The sequence below is a fragment of the Piliocolobus tephrosceles genome, chromosome 6 (assembly GCF_002776525.5).
Source record: "Piliocolobus tephrosceles isolate RC106 chromosome 6, ASM277652v3, whole genome shotgun sequence".
Classification (NCBI taxonomy): Eukaryota; Metazoa; Chordata; class Mammalia; order Primates; family Cercopithecidae; genus Piliocolobus; species Piliocolobus tephrosceles.
Genome location: NC_045439.1, coordinates 108822894 through 108836538, shown reverse-complemented (window position 1 = coordinate 108836538; position 13645 = coordinate 108822894). Strand labels below are relative to the sequence as shown.

General features: G+C 44.2%; 1 protein-coding gene across 2 annotated transcripts in view; it reads left to right on the top strand.

The window, feature by feature from the left end:
- Positions 1-13645, top strand: part of CGNL1 (cingulin like 1) — a 181899-nt gene that overhangs the window by 95233 nt on the left and 73021 nt on the right. The gene's annotated exons all lie outside the window — the stretch shown is intronic.

Sequence of the window (13645 nt, the reverse complement as noted above, 5' to 3'; positions counted from 1 at the left end):
TCTCCCCTAAGCCCTATGGTGATTCAGTGATTTTCAATTATGGCACAGTAATTGCAAATGACAAGAAGTGAAAGATGGGTTTGTTTGTTATAACAATAAAAAGTCTGGGAAATAGTCTGTTTGGGGTTATTACAATTTTGAGACCGTTTTTAAAAGCCTCTTGTTGATTTCCCTATCTGATTTTTTTTTTTTTTTTTTTAGATTTGACTGAATTTGAGGGAGAAAAGCGAAACCGATTTAATTTTTATTGCTTTGAGGGGACGTGTCTGTTATTTGCATCTCATTTCATTTCTGTGCAGCAGCCTGATACCCTTGTGATTGATCTTTATGTGCTGTTGCTTCATCAGGTATATGCCAATAGGCTACTGAGTAAAATGGTTCTCCTTTGGACCCATATCTTTATCACCCTTAAATCTTGCCTCAAAGCTCGACTTAATGTGGTGTATTCTGGGTGCCTCCTTTAAGGGTAGTTGAGAATAGTGTTGGGGGATATGTCTGTAGTGATTTAAGTATAAGGAAAATCAAACTTGTGCCTCACATGGGGTAGGGGCTATTTTATTGAAAGCTTCCGGGTTCACTACTGTCAGAGATACGTAAGTGAGGAAAGGACACGTGGTAGGTGAAAGGATATCTTTGTTGTATGGAATTGAGATCATCAGTAGAGACTTACGTTACTGCATTTTGACCCTTTCAAATGTCTGCATTATATAGTAACTCAGAATATTTTCATTATGCCAGTTCAAGAGCAATAACTACGTTGACCCATATCAGTCTGTAAAAGCAAAACAGGCCAAGTAGTCAAGAGGTGTATCATTGGCAGAGAATGGACAGTTTCCGAGCACCGGGAAGCTAACGCAAAGGGGTTCGCCTTAGTACCCAGTGGGGGTGCTGGCCAGCAAGGGCTCTTTGTTCCAGGCTGTTTTCTATACTGCTGCCAGCATCATTCCTTAAAAAAACAAATCTGATCATGTCAGCCTCTGCTTAAGTAACTTGCTTGACTCCCCATTGCCCCAGATTTCAGCTGAAAATTGTTAGCATCATAGGGAAGAAGTTCCTTCTCTGCCTAACCCATCCCCAAAAAACTCTGTATCTTTCAGACCTCTCACCTCTTCATACGTGTAGAGTGACTTGCTCCTACTTTGCCATCTGACCAGGCTGTTCTTCTCCTGCAAGACCTTCCCCAGATGTCTTCTCTTTTGTGAACACACCCTAGATACCTAAACTACCTTTGGTGGAGTTAGTTGCACCTTCCTTCACCTTCCTTAGGGTTTCTGTGGAACCCCGGCCATTCTTCTACTGTAGTTGGTATCACACCCTATTGTAATTTCTCATCTTGTCTGCCTCCTCCATTAGACTCTGCACTTCTTAGGCACAGGGGGCACTTTCGTCCCCCCGCCTTTTTTTTTTTTCCCTGAGAGGGAGTGACAAACTCTAGTACCTCTGGGGCCAGACAGGGAGCATAAATGAGTAAAGTGCTGCATCTGTTGTTGGGATGATAGGAGGGTATGGTGGGGACTGTGACAAGCTGGCTGGAGGGCATGTCCTTTGCTGGAGGCTTCAGTGGCTTCTCTGCTCCAGCTTAGAGTTGCCAGTGAGGGAATGCTGGGCGGCCCGTGTTGCTAGATCTTTCATTTTTTTCAAGAAGCCAGATACCTGGATGTTTCTGTGAGATCTCCCAACTTTTAAGCATATCTTCAAATTACAAAATAAATAAATAAAATGACATAGACCAGTACACCCCATATGCAAGTCAAGAGCCTGTGCTCTTAACCCCTTGAGCTCAACATGGTGCCTGGTACAGTGTTTGGCAAGTGAAAGTTTAGGACAAATTTCCTTTCTGACTGGGTTTTCAGTCCCTGCCATGTAGTTCCTGTTGAATTTTTTCAGTGATGATGTGGGAGGTCTTTTAGGGAACTCTGGTATTCTGTGAATTTCTGTGCCTTGCTTTTGAATTTCTCTGCGTTTTCTTTCTCTTTCCTTCTTTTTTTTTGTTTGTCTTGAGATGGAGTCTTGCTCTGTCACCCTGGTTGGAGTGCAGTGGCAAGGTCTTGGGTCACTGCAACCTCCACGTCCCAGATTCAAGCAATTCTCATGCCTCAGCCTCCCAGGTAGCTGGGATTACAGGCATGTGCCACCATGCCTGGCTAATTTTTTTGTATTTTTAGTAGAGATGGGCTTTCGCCATGTTGATCAGGCTGGTTTCGAACACTTGACCTCAAGTTATCTAGATGTGAGCCCCGGTGCCTGCTTCCTTGCAGTTTCTATTTTTTTTTCTTTTTTTTTTTTTTTTTGAGACGGAGTCTCGCTCTGTCGCCCAGGCTGGAGTGGAGTGGCTGGATCTCAGCTCACTGCAAGCTCCGCCTCCCAGGTTTACGCCATTCTCCTACCTCAGCCTCCCAAGTAACTGGGACTACAGGCGCCCGCCACATCGCCCGGCTAGTTTTTTTGTATTTTTTTTAATAGAGACGGGGCTTCACCATGTTAGCCAGGATGGTCTAGATCTCCTGACCTTGTGATCCACCCATCTCGGCCTCCCAAAGTGCTGGGATTATAGGCTTGAGCCACTGCGCCCGGCTTGCAGTTTCTTAAAGAGGATCCTGATTGTGTTTTTTCACCATATTAGCTTTTGCTTCTGAAGGTGACTGCTTAACAAATATGATAGAGTCATATTTTATGCAGGACAAATGTATCAATTTAGTAGATGGATGCTGTTTTTGGTTATTTATGTCTTGGTATTATAGAATAGAATCTGAAGATTATTAAGTATTTGGAGGAGAGTGAATTAAGCGTAATTTTTAAATCTGGTAAATACTGTTTCTTAAGTATGTGCTCTTACTCTTAGATTTTTTCCTGCCCCAGGGGGAGAACCCACCACCACTGTGGCTAAAAAGTGACTTTTTTTTTTGGAAATGGAGTGTCACTCTGTCGCCAAGGCTGGAGTGAAGTAGAATGATCTTGTCTCATTGCAACCTCCACCTCCTGGGTTCAAGTGATTCTTCTGCCACAGCTTCCCGAGTAGCTGGGATTACAGGTGTGCGCCACCATGCCTGACTAATTTTTGTATTTTTAGTAGGGACGGGGGTTTCACCATGTTGGCCAAGCTGGTCTCGAACCCCTGACCTCAGGTGATCCGTTGGTCTCAACCTCCCCCCAAAAACGGGCATTTCTTTAAGAAATTTTATTGCATTAAAAAGTTTGTTTCTTCAATAGGTCTTATGAAGCAGCCCAAACTTCTGTCATCAGTTTTTCTTTTTCTTGCCACTGCCCCAGTGCCAAAACCCCCTAAAGTGCTATTTTATCATTGTAAAGTAACAAGCACTTCATCCTAGCTTGAGCACTACAAGTTTTACATTACTAGCACATTTGGTGAAAAATGACAAATTATATTTAGAATGTTGTACAGGTATTCCAAACAGATGACTCTGTAATAGTGTATTTTGTAGACCCATCAGCCACATCTTTTTAAGAACAGATTGATTGCTCAGTGGATGGAATTCATGAATGCCTAGGTTGTGTGGGGTTTCCTCACCCAGCAGAATGAATTGCATCTCACTGGCAGAGCGCTGGTGGTTTGGATTATCATGTACACTATTTTAAGTTCTCTTCTTATAGAGAAATGGATCTTCGTAGTCTGTTAGAAAGGAGATTATATCTACCAAACATTCTTTTAAAGGACTAAGCACTTAAGCAACTTATTTCATAACATGCTTTTTTCTCTGTTTCTGGTCATTTTACACTTTTTTTTCGTTTTGAAAAGGAAATATCTTCTTCTTCCTTGGGTTTGTGGCCATGACTGGAACCCATTAGAGGAAATGGAAGCTCAATGGGGATGTGAATGGCTGCCATCTGGGAGTAAAATGAACCTTGTTCACAGCTGTTGGCTTCTTTTTTCCAAACCTAACCCTTCCTATCTGCAACTCTTGTGCAAAAGAGAAGTACAGGCAGCATAGTTCTTAAAATTTCTCAGAAAGTAGGCTCCGCTCAGATTCCAGCTCCTCCAGGAACTTCCCTCATTGCTTTTTGGACCTTACAGTTTCTAGAGACCTGGTACTGTTGGCAATTTTGTTCTGGGTTTTATCTTCCCTGCTGTACTAGGTACTAGCATCATTTTCTACTTGGTAACACCAGTGTGCCTGGTACTTAATAGATGTTTAGTGAATGTTTGTGAGTTAGATGAATGAATAGACAAAAGGGAGATGTCTTTAGAGTCCTCAACAATCCCAAGACCAACCATTAGACTGTTTTGGCTTTAATTTATACATTCAAATTATTTCTCATGAAAATGAACAAATCTTGTTTGTTAGGAGCAATATCGTGATGTTAATGTTAATCTTGGAAGGAGTAATTTTGCATGTAAGAGTTGCAAGTATTTTGATGCTGATAAAAAAGCCACTTTTATTTTTGTGCCAGATAATATGACTTTTGGGCCATTAGGCACTTTCAGAGTGCCCAACATACAGCAGTTATGCAACAGATATCTCCCAAGGGAATGGATGAGGGAGAAGAGGAGATAGGATGAAGACATGTGAGATACTCTTGCCATCCTTCCTTTCTCCGTTTGCATTATTTTTAAATACAGCACTTACAAATTGATTTACTGGGCAACTGCCAAGTACAGGGCATTGTGCTAAGTTCGTGAGGACTATAAATATAAATCAGGTGAAATTTACCCTTCCAGGAGATTGAAGGGGAGATACGTAACTCTCAAGCTGATTATAGACAAGAGTAAAGGAGCCAAGTGACGTGCGGATAAAGTCATATAGGAAACTCTATAGGAGACCCCATGGCTGTGTTTAGGAAGAGGACTGGTGGCAATCATGAAATATTTCATGGAGGGGACAGTATTTGAGTTGGATTTTGAGTGATGTTTGGGCATGGGGGCTGAGGACATTTTGGGTGCTGAGTACAGCATGAGCAATACCTTGTAGGTGGGAAAGTGAGAGGTCTAGGCTGGGCTTTGTGCAGAAAGAGAAGTTAAGGTGAATACAGAATCAGACACTTAAAGGGCGGGTGCTCAGATCCAATGTGTAGACCGTGCTTGGATCCCAACTGAAACAAACTGACTGTAAAAAACAAAATACCTGAAATCATTGGGAACATTTTAGCACTCTATATTAATGATATTTAAAGAAATTAAACAATTTTTAAGGGGTGATAATAGTGCTGTTGTTGTTAAGAGTCTCTGACTTCTTTTTTTTTTTTTTTCCTTTTTTTTTTGAGATGGAATCTTGCTCTTATTGTCCAGACTGGAGTGCAGTGATGTGATCTTGGCTCACTGCAACCTCTCCCTCCCGGGTTCAAGTGATTCTTGTACCTCAGCCTCCTGAGTAGCTGGGATTACAGGCGCCTGCCACCACAACCAGCTGATTTTTGCAGTTTTAGTAGAGACAGGATTTCACCATGTTGTCCAGGCTAGTCTAGAACTCCTGACCTCAGGTAATTCACCCGCCTCGGCCTCTCAAAGTGCTGGGATTACAGGCGTGAACCACCATGCCCGGCCAAGTCTCTGACTTTTAAAGAAACATACTGAGGTTTTTATAGGATGTCTGAAGTTTGCTTTAAAATAATCCACTTCGTTGGGGGAAGTCAGTGGGGTTTGGATGAAATAAGATCAGCCGTGCACTGATGTGTGTTAAAGCTGGGTAATGGGTAGGTGAGAGTTAATTACATATCCTCTCTACTTTGGCAAATGTTTGAAGTTTTCTTCCTTTTTTTTCTTTTTCTTTTTCTTTTTTTTGAGACAGAGTCTGGCTCTGTCACCCAGGCTGGAGTGCAGTGGCACGATCTCAGCTCACTTCAGCCTCCGCCTCCTGGGTTCAAGCCATGCTCCCACCTCAGCCTCCCAAGGAGCTAGGACTACAGGTGCATTCCACCACACCTGGCTGGTTTTTGTAAAGACAGGGTTTTACCACGTTGCTCAGGCTGGTTTTGAACTCCTGAGCTCAAGCCATCTGCTCACGTCAGCCTCCCAAAATATTGGGGTTATAGGTGTGACCCGCTGTACCCAACCTTGAAGTTTTCTTTGGTAACAGGTTTGTGTGCGTGTGTGTGTGTGTGTGTGTGTGTGTGTGTGTTAAAGAACAAACAAAAAGAGTTAAAATAGGAAAGGTGGAGTGGGGTGAGATTATGGAGACTCTTTTTAGTTGGTAGTCATTGAGGGAGCAATGATGTTTCTTTTATTAGGGACTGATATGGTTTGGCTGTGTCCCCACCCAAATCTCATCTTGAATTATACTCCCATAATTCCCACATATTGTGGGAGGGACTGGTGGGAGATAATTGAATCATGGGGGTGGTTTCCCCCACACTGTTCTCATGGTAGTAAATAATTCCCACGAAATCTGATGGGTTTATTGGGGGTTTCCGCTTTTGCGTCTTCCTCATTCTCTCTTTGCCTGCTGCCATCCGTGTAAGACGGGACTTGCTCCTCCTTGCCTTCCACCATGATTGTGAGGTGGAACTGTAGCCCCATGGAACTGTAAGTTCAATTAAACCTCTCTCTTTTGTAAATTGCCCAGTCTTGGGTATGTCTTTATCAGCAGTGTGAAAACGGACTAATACAGGGACCTAATAGGGACATTACTGGGTGGTGGTGTGACCTGAGGCTGCAGGTGGAATGGTTAGACGTAGAGAGTGAGGAGAGATGAGCAGGAAGTAAGGGCTGACTGCGGAGCCCCCGCAGGGAGCATGGATTGGGGTGAGAAGGAAGAAGAGATAGAGCTGACCTGAGCAGGCATCGTCTCTGGGTGCCGGGAAGGGGGCTGTACTGGGAATGGAAAGGCTCATGAGTTCATCTTGAGACCCTAGGGTCCCTCTGTGTGAAGATGAGGAACAGGGCTGCCCTATCCAACTGGGAGTCGTTGGAGGGAGTGTGAGCGAGTGACAGAGAGAGAAAGAAGGGAAGGGGACTGAGGGCCTGAGGAGGAAGAGAAGACACAGACACAGAGACCTGAAGAGAAGCAGCCACATCCAGTAACAGGAAAGTAAGGGGAAGGGCAGTTCATTTGACGTAGTTAACAATCTCTTGGGGCAGTTTCTTCAAGCAGCCTATTTTTGCGTTATACATTTCCATACTGAGTTTCTGTACTTCTGTCTTGTCTGTTCTTCATACTGTAAATTCTTTCTGCCCATATTTTATATTCTCTAACCCTTGTAAGAATTGTATTCAAATTCAATAATGTTGAAACTTTTCTCCCCCTTCACCACCACCCTCCAATTTTGGATGTATGTGTGTATTTTACTCAGCAATTTGGAAATGTCACTCAGTCTTACAGAAATGAATATATGCATTGGTGCCGTGTTCCCACATCATTTCTAGTTTTGTCCCTTCCCTCTTTCTTGCCAGTCTCCGAACAGGTTCTTCCAAAGCATAAGGTCAGCAGAAGGTCAAATGGTAAAACCAGCGCTAATCTCAGGATCAGTGGAATTGCTTCCCTTAAGACATGGCTAATTCAGTGTAAAATCTCATTTCTGTCTTCTCCAAGGGAGCCAGGTTGGCCAGGGAAACAGCAGAAGCTCCTCATTTCCTCTGCATTTTAACTTCAAATAATCAACTTACCCCGAATGACAGCTACTGAGAGCTGGAGAAGTGGTGGGGTCTGCAATCAGGTGCCCAGGAAAAGGAAAATATCCCTTTTCCACAGACTCAAGCGTGCCTAGAGTGACATGGAACTTTCCATAGGCAAAAGTGAAATGGGTAAGAGTTAAGGCTAAAAAAAGATCTCTTTTATTTTTCTCTCTCTCTCTTTTGCCCGCCCCAGAAATGGCTCTTTTAATAGTTGTGTAACTCTTTTGTGTTTTGTGTTGGTTAAAAAGTATATAAATAAGAGGTCTAGAGTGGTGTCCTGGGATGTTGCTTTTGAACCCATCACAGGCCCAGTGCCCCATTCGGTGGCTCTGATCCCAGGTGCCTCTCATGTCCTGAGAGTCAGTGGCTGTCATGACAAAACTCCGGGGGGCTGGGCAATGGACACATCTCTTAGGGGGCCTCCATGAGGGGTAAACAGAGCATCTCTGCAAGTCACGCCTGGTGTTTTACCTGAGCTGCCTAGAGTCACTTGCCATAGGTTAGGTCATAGACGACAAAGATATGCTGGTTTATCTTTAGATATGCGGATTCATTTGCCGTCAAATACCTGAGTGTGCTTTCTGTGCCAGCACAGTGCTAGTCACCAAGAATATAAAGGCAAGCAAGCTGTGGTCTCTAACTTTGAGGATCTTATGTGGTCTTGTGGGCAGAAAGATGTGCAAGTAAAATGATGAAGTTATGGGTGCTGTGATTGAGGGATGTGCAGAGTAGGAGATCAGGACAGGTTTATTGCTTTAGGTGGCAAAATTCAGGTGAGAAATAGCATGTCATTTCTGTGAGTTGACACACTAAGTGCCTTTTATGTACCAAATACTTAAAAATTAGAAATGAAAAAGAGCCTTCCTCTTTGAAGAACCTCTCCAGGAGCTTTGGGACATTGGTATACCTTGAACTTGCTGATTTTGTACCCAGCTCCTTTTAGTGAAACTCAGAGTTAACAATTAGAATTGCTAGGAAGACAAAGAAAAAATATTGATTTGGCTGATGAGTTAAAATATATTTCACTTATTCAGTAAATCAGTTTCCAGTTACAGTTCAGATTTCCAGAGGGTAGGAGCTGGTAAACAATTTATGAGGAGAGCCTCTACCTTTCCTGGCTACGATGATAGAATAAAGGGCTTCTATTTCCAGGACTAGCGTTAGGGCTTTTGGCGAGTAGATTTAGCAGCTGCTGTTCTGTAGAGAAGATTTTGGCTTTAGCCTCACAGTGCAGGAAGAACTGATGGGAAATTCCATTAAGAGGATCCCTCACGTGGAGAGGTAGGACATTGGGTAATTTTTAATGACCCTACCTTGATGCCTCATGAACATGTTTAAGCAGGCTGGCATTTTCCAGCAGTGCCAATAAGGAGCAGAAGATAGGGCTGATACCCAGGGCATCTCGATGTCTCAAAATCACAGCAAATTCACAGCAGTGTGCGGAGAAAGTGTCAAGACTTAGTTGGGTAGAGAAGGAGGTAATGCGCTGGAAGCACAGCCGAGGAACTTGGTCGCGTGGTCAGGCTGCCTATGCCTAACCTTCCTCGGGCCTCCTGATCACCGATGGAGCGAGGGGGGGCCCTTGCCTGTTTCCCACCTGTGGTGAACAGTGACGAGAATAGGCTCAAACCACTCAGATTTCATGTTCAATAGTCAGTGTCTAACTGTTCGGAATGGATTGTTGATACAGTTTTTGGAATATCCATTCAATAAATAGTTCACCTATAGTCATTAATTAAGCAAATATCTAAGAAGCATTTTATTTATGTCAGGCACTGTGCTGGGTTGTAGGAATAACATGGACAAAAGGGGTGAGAAAGACGTTATTCAGATAATCACATGGATAAATGTGTGATTTTCTGGGTGTGGTTGTGCACCCTGTAGTCCCAGCTACTAGGGTGCATGAAGCAGGAAGATCACTTGAGCCCAGGAATTGGAGTCCAGCTGGGTAAGATAGCAAGACCCCCATCTCAGAAAAAAGAAAAAAATACATACATGTGTAATTCAGATGTGATAAATGCTTTGAAGTTCAGGGAGGGAGAAAAAGTTTCCTTGAGGAAAATGATGATGGAAATCTGAAGGATGAATGGGAATTAACTAGATTTTTATAAATCCAGAGAAGGGTCCAAGCAGAGGAAATAGCATGTGTAAGGGGCTTACGACAGAAGGGAGTGTGGTTTGTTCAAGCTGTTAAACCATGGCAGGTGAGGCTGGGCTGTGAAGGGTGGTTGAAAGTCTGGTATGAGAGGATGTAGAAGCAGATAGGGACCAGCTCATGCAGCCTGTGTGGAGCATATGAAGGACAGATGTTTAGAGACAGACAGACAGACAAGCAGGTGTGTGTGTATGTGTTTTTGTGGGGGAGTGTGAATGTTTGACACAGGCAGATTCCTTCAAGCCTGCTCTGGGCTTGAGCAGTGAGATGGGAGGCCCTGGGATGGTTCGTTCATGCTGACACTTAGGATGGAAGCACGGGATCTCTGAGGTCTCTTCCACAATTTCATTCTATTTTTAAAAGGATTATTACCTGTCTCTGTCTCTCCTGACTCCTATGGAGAAAGGGATGGAAATAGGATTAGGTAGGGCCCCATTTTCCTTATGAGTTTTTGCTCCTTGCTAGGTACCAGTTTCCTGAATGTATAACATGTGTCTTTGGGCAGGTGGATGAGAGTTGATAGGGCTTATAGCTGAAGGGAGAAGCTTGGTATGCTGATGGAGAAGGTTTGTAGGGGGAAAGTTTTTATTTGTTTCTTGCCTGATAAGACTTTTATAATGGGTCACTGCTGGAAATGCCTTTAAATGCTTATAGAAGCAGAGAAAGTAACTAGTGGGGTGCTTGCCTATCTCCCCATGTGGAGTGGATGTTCTGAAATCTCTGAGCCATCCATGGACACTGCTCAGAGTCCGGAAGTGTGAGTAACAAAGAAGCTATGGCTACTCACTGAGGGCCCTACACCAGATGCATTTCCAGATGTGGATATGGTCAAGCCACAAGAATTGGGCGGTGCAGTGAGGGGGGCTGTTGTAAATAGCCTGGGACGGTCATAGCCACCATAATATTGCAAACAGTTGAATCCTGAACATCTAAAGGAAAAAAGCTTTAATTTTATTATTGGGAATCCTATTCAATCTATGTTATACTCTCTCTGACCCTCTAAATTCTGCCTGATGGATATTTTTCTAAAGACTTGCCAAGATCATTAAGTAGATTTTTACTTGGTGGAAAATTTTGGCGTTATTATTTGATCACTTTAAGCAGAAAATGGAATATGTCATAAACTCTAAATTTCGTTAGACAAGAGCCAGTATGGAAACAGGAGTACCTACAGTGGCAAAGTTAATCAGAGTACATAAGACATTTATAGTAGCCGGTTGGCCCACAGTGACCTGTGCCTTCTGGTCCTTTTGCTCCATTGTTGTCCCTTCCCATGTTGAAAAGGTCTGATCTGTGTAACTAATAGGATATTATGGAAATGATGGAGTGTGACTTCCATTGCTTAATTATAAAAGACATGTGGCTTCTTCCTTGCTTTCTCTTGGATCTCTTGCTGTGGAGGAAGCCAGCTGCCATGTTGTAAGGGCACTCAAGCAGCCCACGAAAAACCCCCTGTGGCAAGGGACTGAGGCCACTTGTCAATAGCCATGTGAGTGTGTGCCATCTTGGAAGCAGATCCCCTGGCCCCAGTCAAGCTTTCAGATGACTGCAACCTTGACTAACATCTTAACTGCAACCTCATCAGAAACTCTGAGCCAAAACCACCTGATTGAGTCTCTTCTTTCTCATCCTCCTCCTCCTCCTTCCTTTTTTTTTTTTTTTTTTTGAGACAGAGTCTCACTCTGCCACCCAGGCTGGAGTGTAGTAGCACAATCCTGGGTCACTGCAACATCCACCTCATGGGTTCAAGCAATTCTCCTACCTCACCCTCCTGAGTAGCTGGGACTAAGGTGTGTGCCACTATGCCTGGCTGATTTTTGTATTTTTAGTAGAGACAGGGTTTCACCATGTTGGCCAGACTGGTCTCGAACTCTTGACCTTAGGTGGTTCACCCGCCTTGGCCTCCCAAGATTCTGGGATTATAGGCGTGAGCCACCGTGCTCAGCCTTTGAGTCACTTCTTGATTCCTTATCCTCAGAGGTAAATGGTTTTTATTTTACCAAAATTGTGAGGTAATGGTTTTTATTTTAGGCTGCTAAGTTTTGGGGCAATTTGTTATGTGGCAATAGACAACTGACAAAACATTTTGACAAAACCATCTCTTCCAAGCTGCATTTTCTGATAGCCACTGGCTCTAGCAGAACCCACAGCATCATGCCATGCTCTTGATTATTACGCTGGACTATATCTCTTAGGTGATGTGTCATGGTTCACATCTTAAAGGAGGGGTGTCTTGTCCTTCGTATTGTCAGTACTTTGCAGAATGCCCTGTATTTGCCGTATGTATGAATCAGAATGTGTAGAGGTAAATAAAGGACACCCGCATAGTTTAAGGACAGGTCAGGGTTTTAAACCCAGCTTTGTCATTGACTTCATAGAATTCTCCTTGTCTTTCTCTGTTTTTATTTCCTCTCTTGTAAAGGGATACTATGTGTGTTATAAAAAACATGTATAATATATTGCTATATAGACATATGTGCTTGTGCACATATGGACTATTTCAAGAGGGAGATAACTAGTCAATAGTGGTTACTTTTGGGGATATGTAGGGGGATGGGGTAAGAGGAAAACTTTCAAAAAACAGTGTGTAAACCTTTTATATCTTTTGAATTTATTCCACACACAGTGAAATAAGAGTATTGATCTGCGTCTCTCCTAAGGCAGGTCAAGAAGAAGCCCTAAGTTTAGTGAAGTATTTTTAATTTCTTGTCACTGGGGGTCTCTGCCTCTGCCTTGACCTTGACCTTCACCTTCTATCTGCTACCCAGGTCTGTGGCTTCTGCATCCACAGTAGCTCAGTTCCATCCTCTGACCACCTTTCTCACAGCTGCTGCCCTGGTTCAGGCCTCATCAGCAGCCATCTCCCTATTTCCCCAACTCAGTTGTCCCCTTCTTACCGCACCCCGTGCCGCAGGTTGGCCACCCCATAGCTCAGGCCCTCCCTCACCAGTCCCTGATGGCTTCCCTCCAGTCACAGGATCCTGCCTGGTCTCCAAGGCCTGCACTCCATGACCTGGCTGCCACCTGCCTTTGCAACCCTGGCCCTCACTGTTGTCCCTGGTGCCAGCCACACTAAAGGATTCCCTGTCACCTCCACAGAAGAGTGTGCTCTATCACTCCGTATTAGCCACCTCTGGGCCTTTGCTTTGCAGTCCTGACCTGCAAGAAAGGACAGTCCTCACAACAGAGACTTATCTGACCCAAAATGTCAATCATGACTCAGAAACTGGGATCTGTGTATATACAAGTGTGTGTGTGTGTGTGTGTGTGCGCGCGCGCACGCGTGCACGCGCGCGCTTCTCTTTTTACATAAATGACTGCTGTGCAACCCTAAGCCTAGTTAATTAGCAATAGATGGAGTGACTGAATACTTTTGACATACCACATCTCTGATCCCCAAGAATCCTCTCCTTGCAGTGGGGAAAATAATCCTCCCAGGGCTGCACATATTCCAGCCTCAGACTGTCTTTTCTGACCTGCTGTCCTGTGCTCTCCCACTGGATTCTCTGTGTATGCCCTAGTGGTCTCCCTGCTTGCTTTCTTCTGTCCCCCTGCTCGTATTAGCCTGTCTGTCCCTAGCATCCTTCACCAGCCCCCGAACTTTGGTCTCTGCCGTTTAAAATCCTGCCATCCTTCACAGCTGAGCTCAGATGACATTTCCTTCTTGGGTCCACCCAGCAGCTGCTGTTCTTTCTCTTTGAATTCCTCAGGATCTTTTGTCCCTCGGGTGGCATTTATTGTGTTTTGCTTTGCCTGTAGTTGTTTGTTTGTTTACTCAGCACATCAAGCATGCGCGAAGTCTGGGGTGCAGAGATGGACAAGGTGGCCTCTACTCTCAACTCTTCCCCCAGCCTAGTGCCAGAGACAGACAAGAAAGCTGACGGCCAGTTCGGCGTGGGGCACGAGAGGCTGGCATACGACAC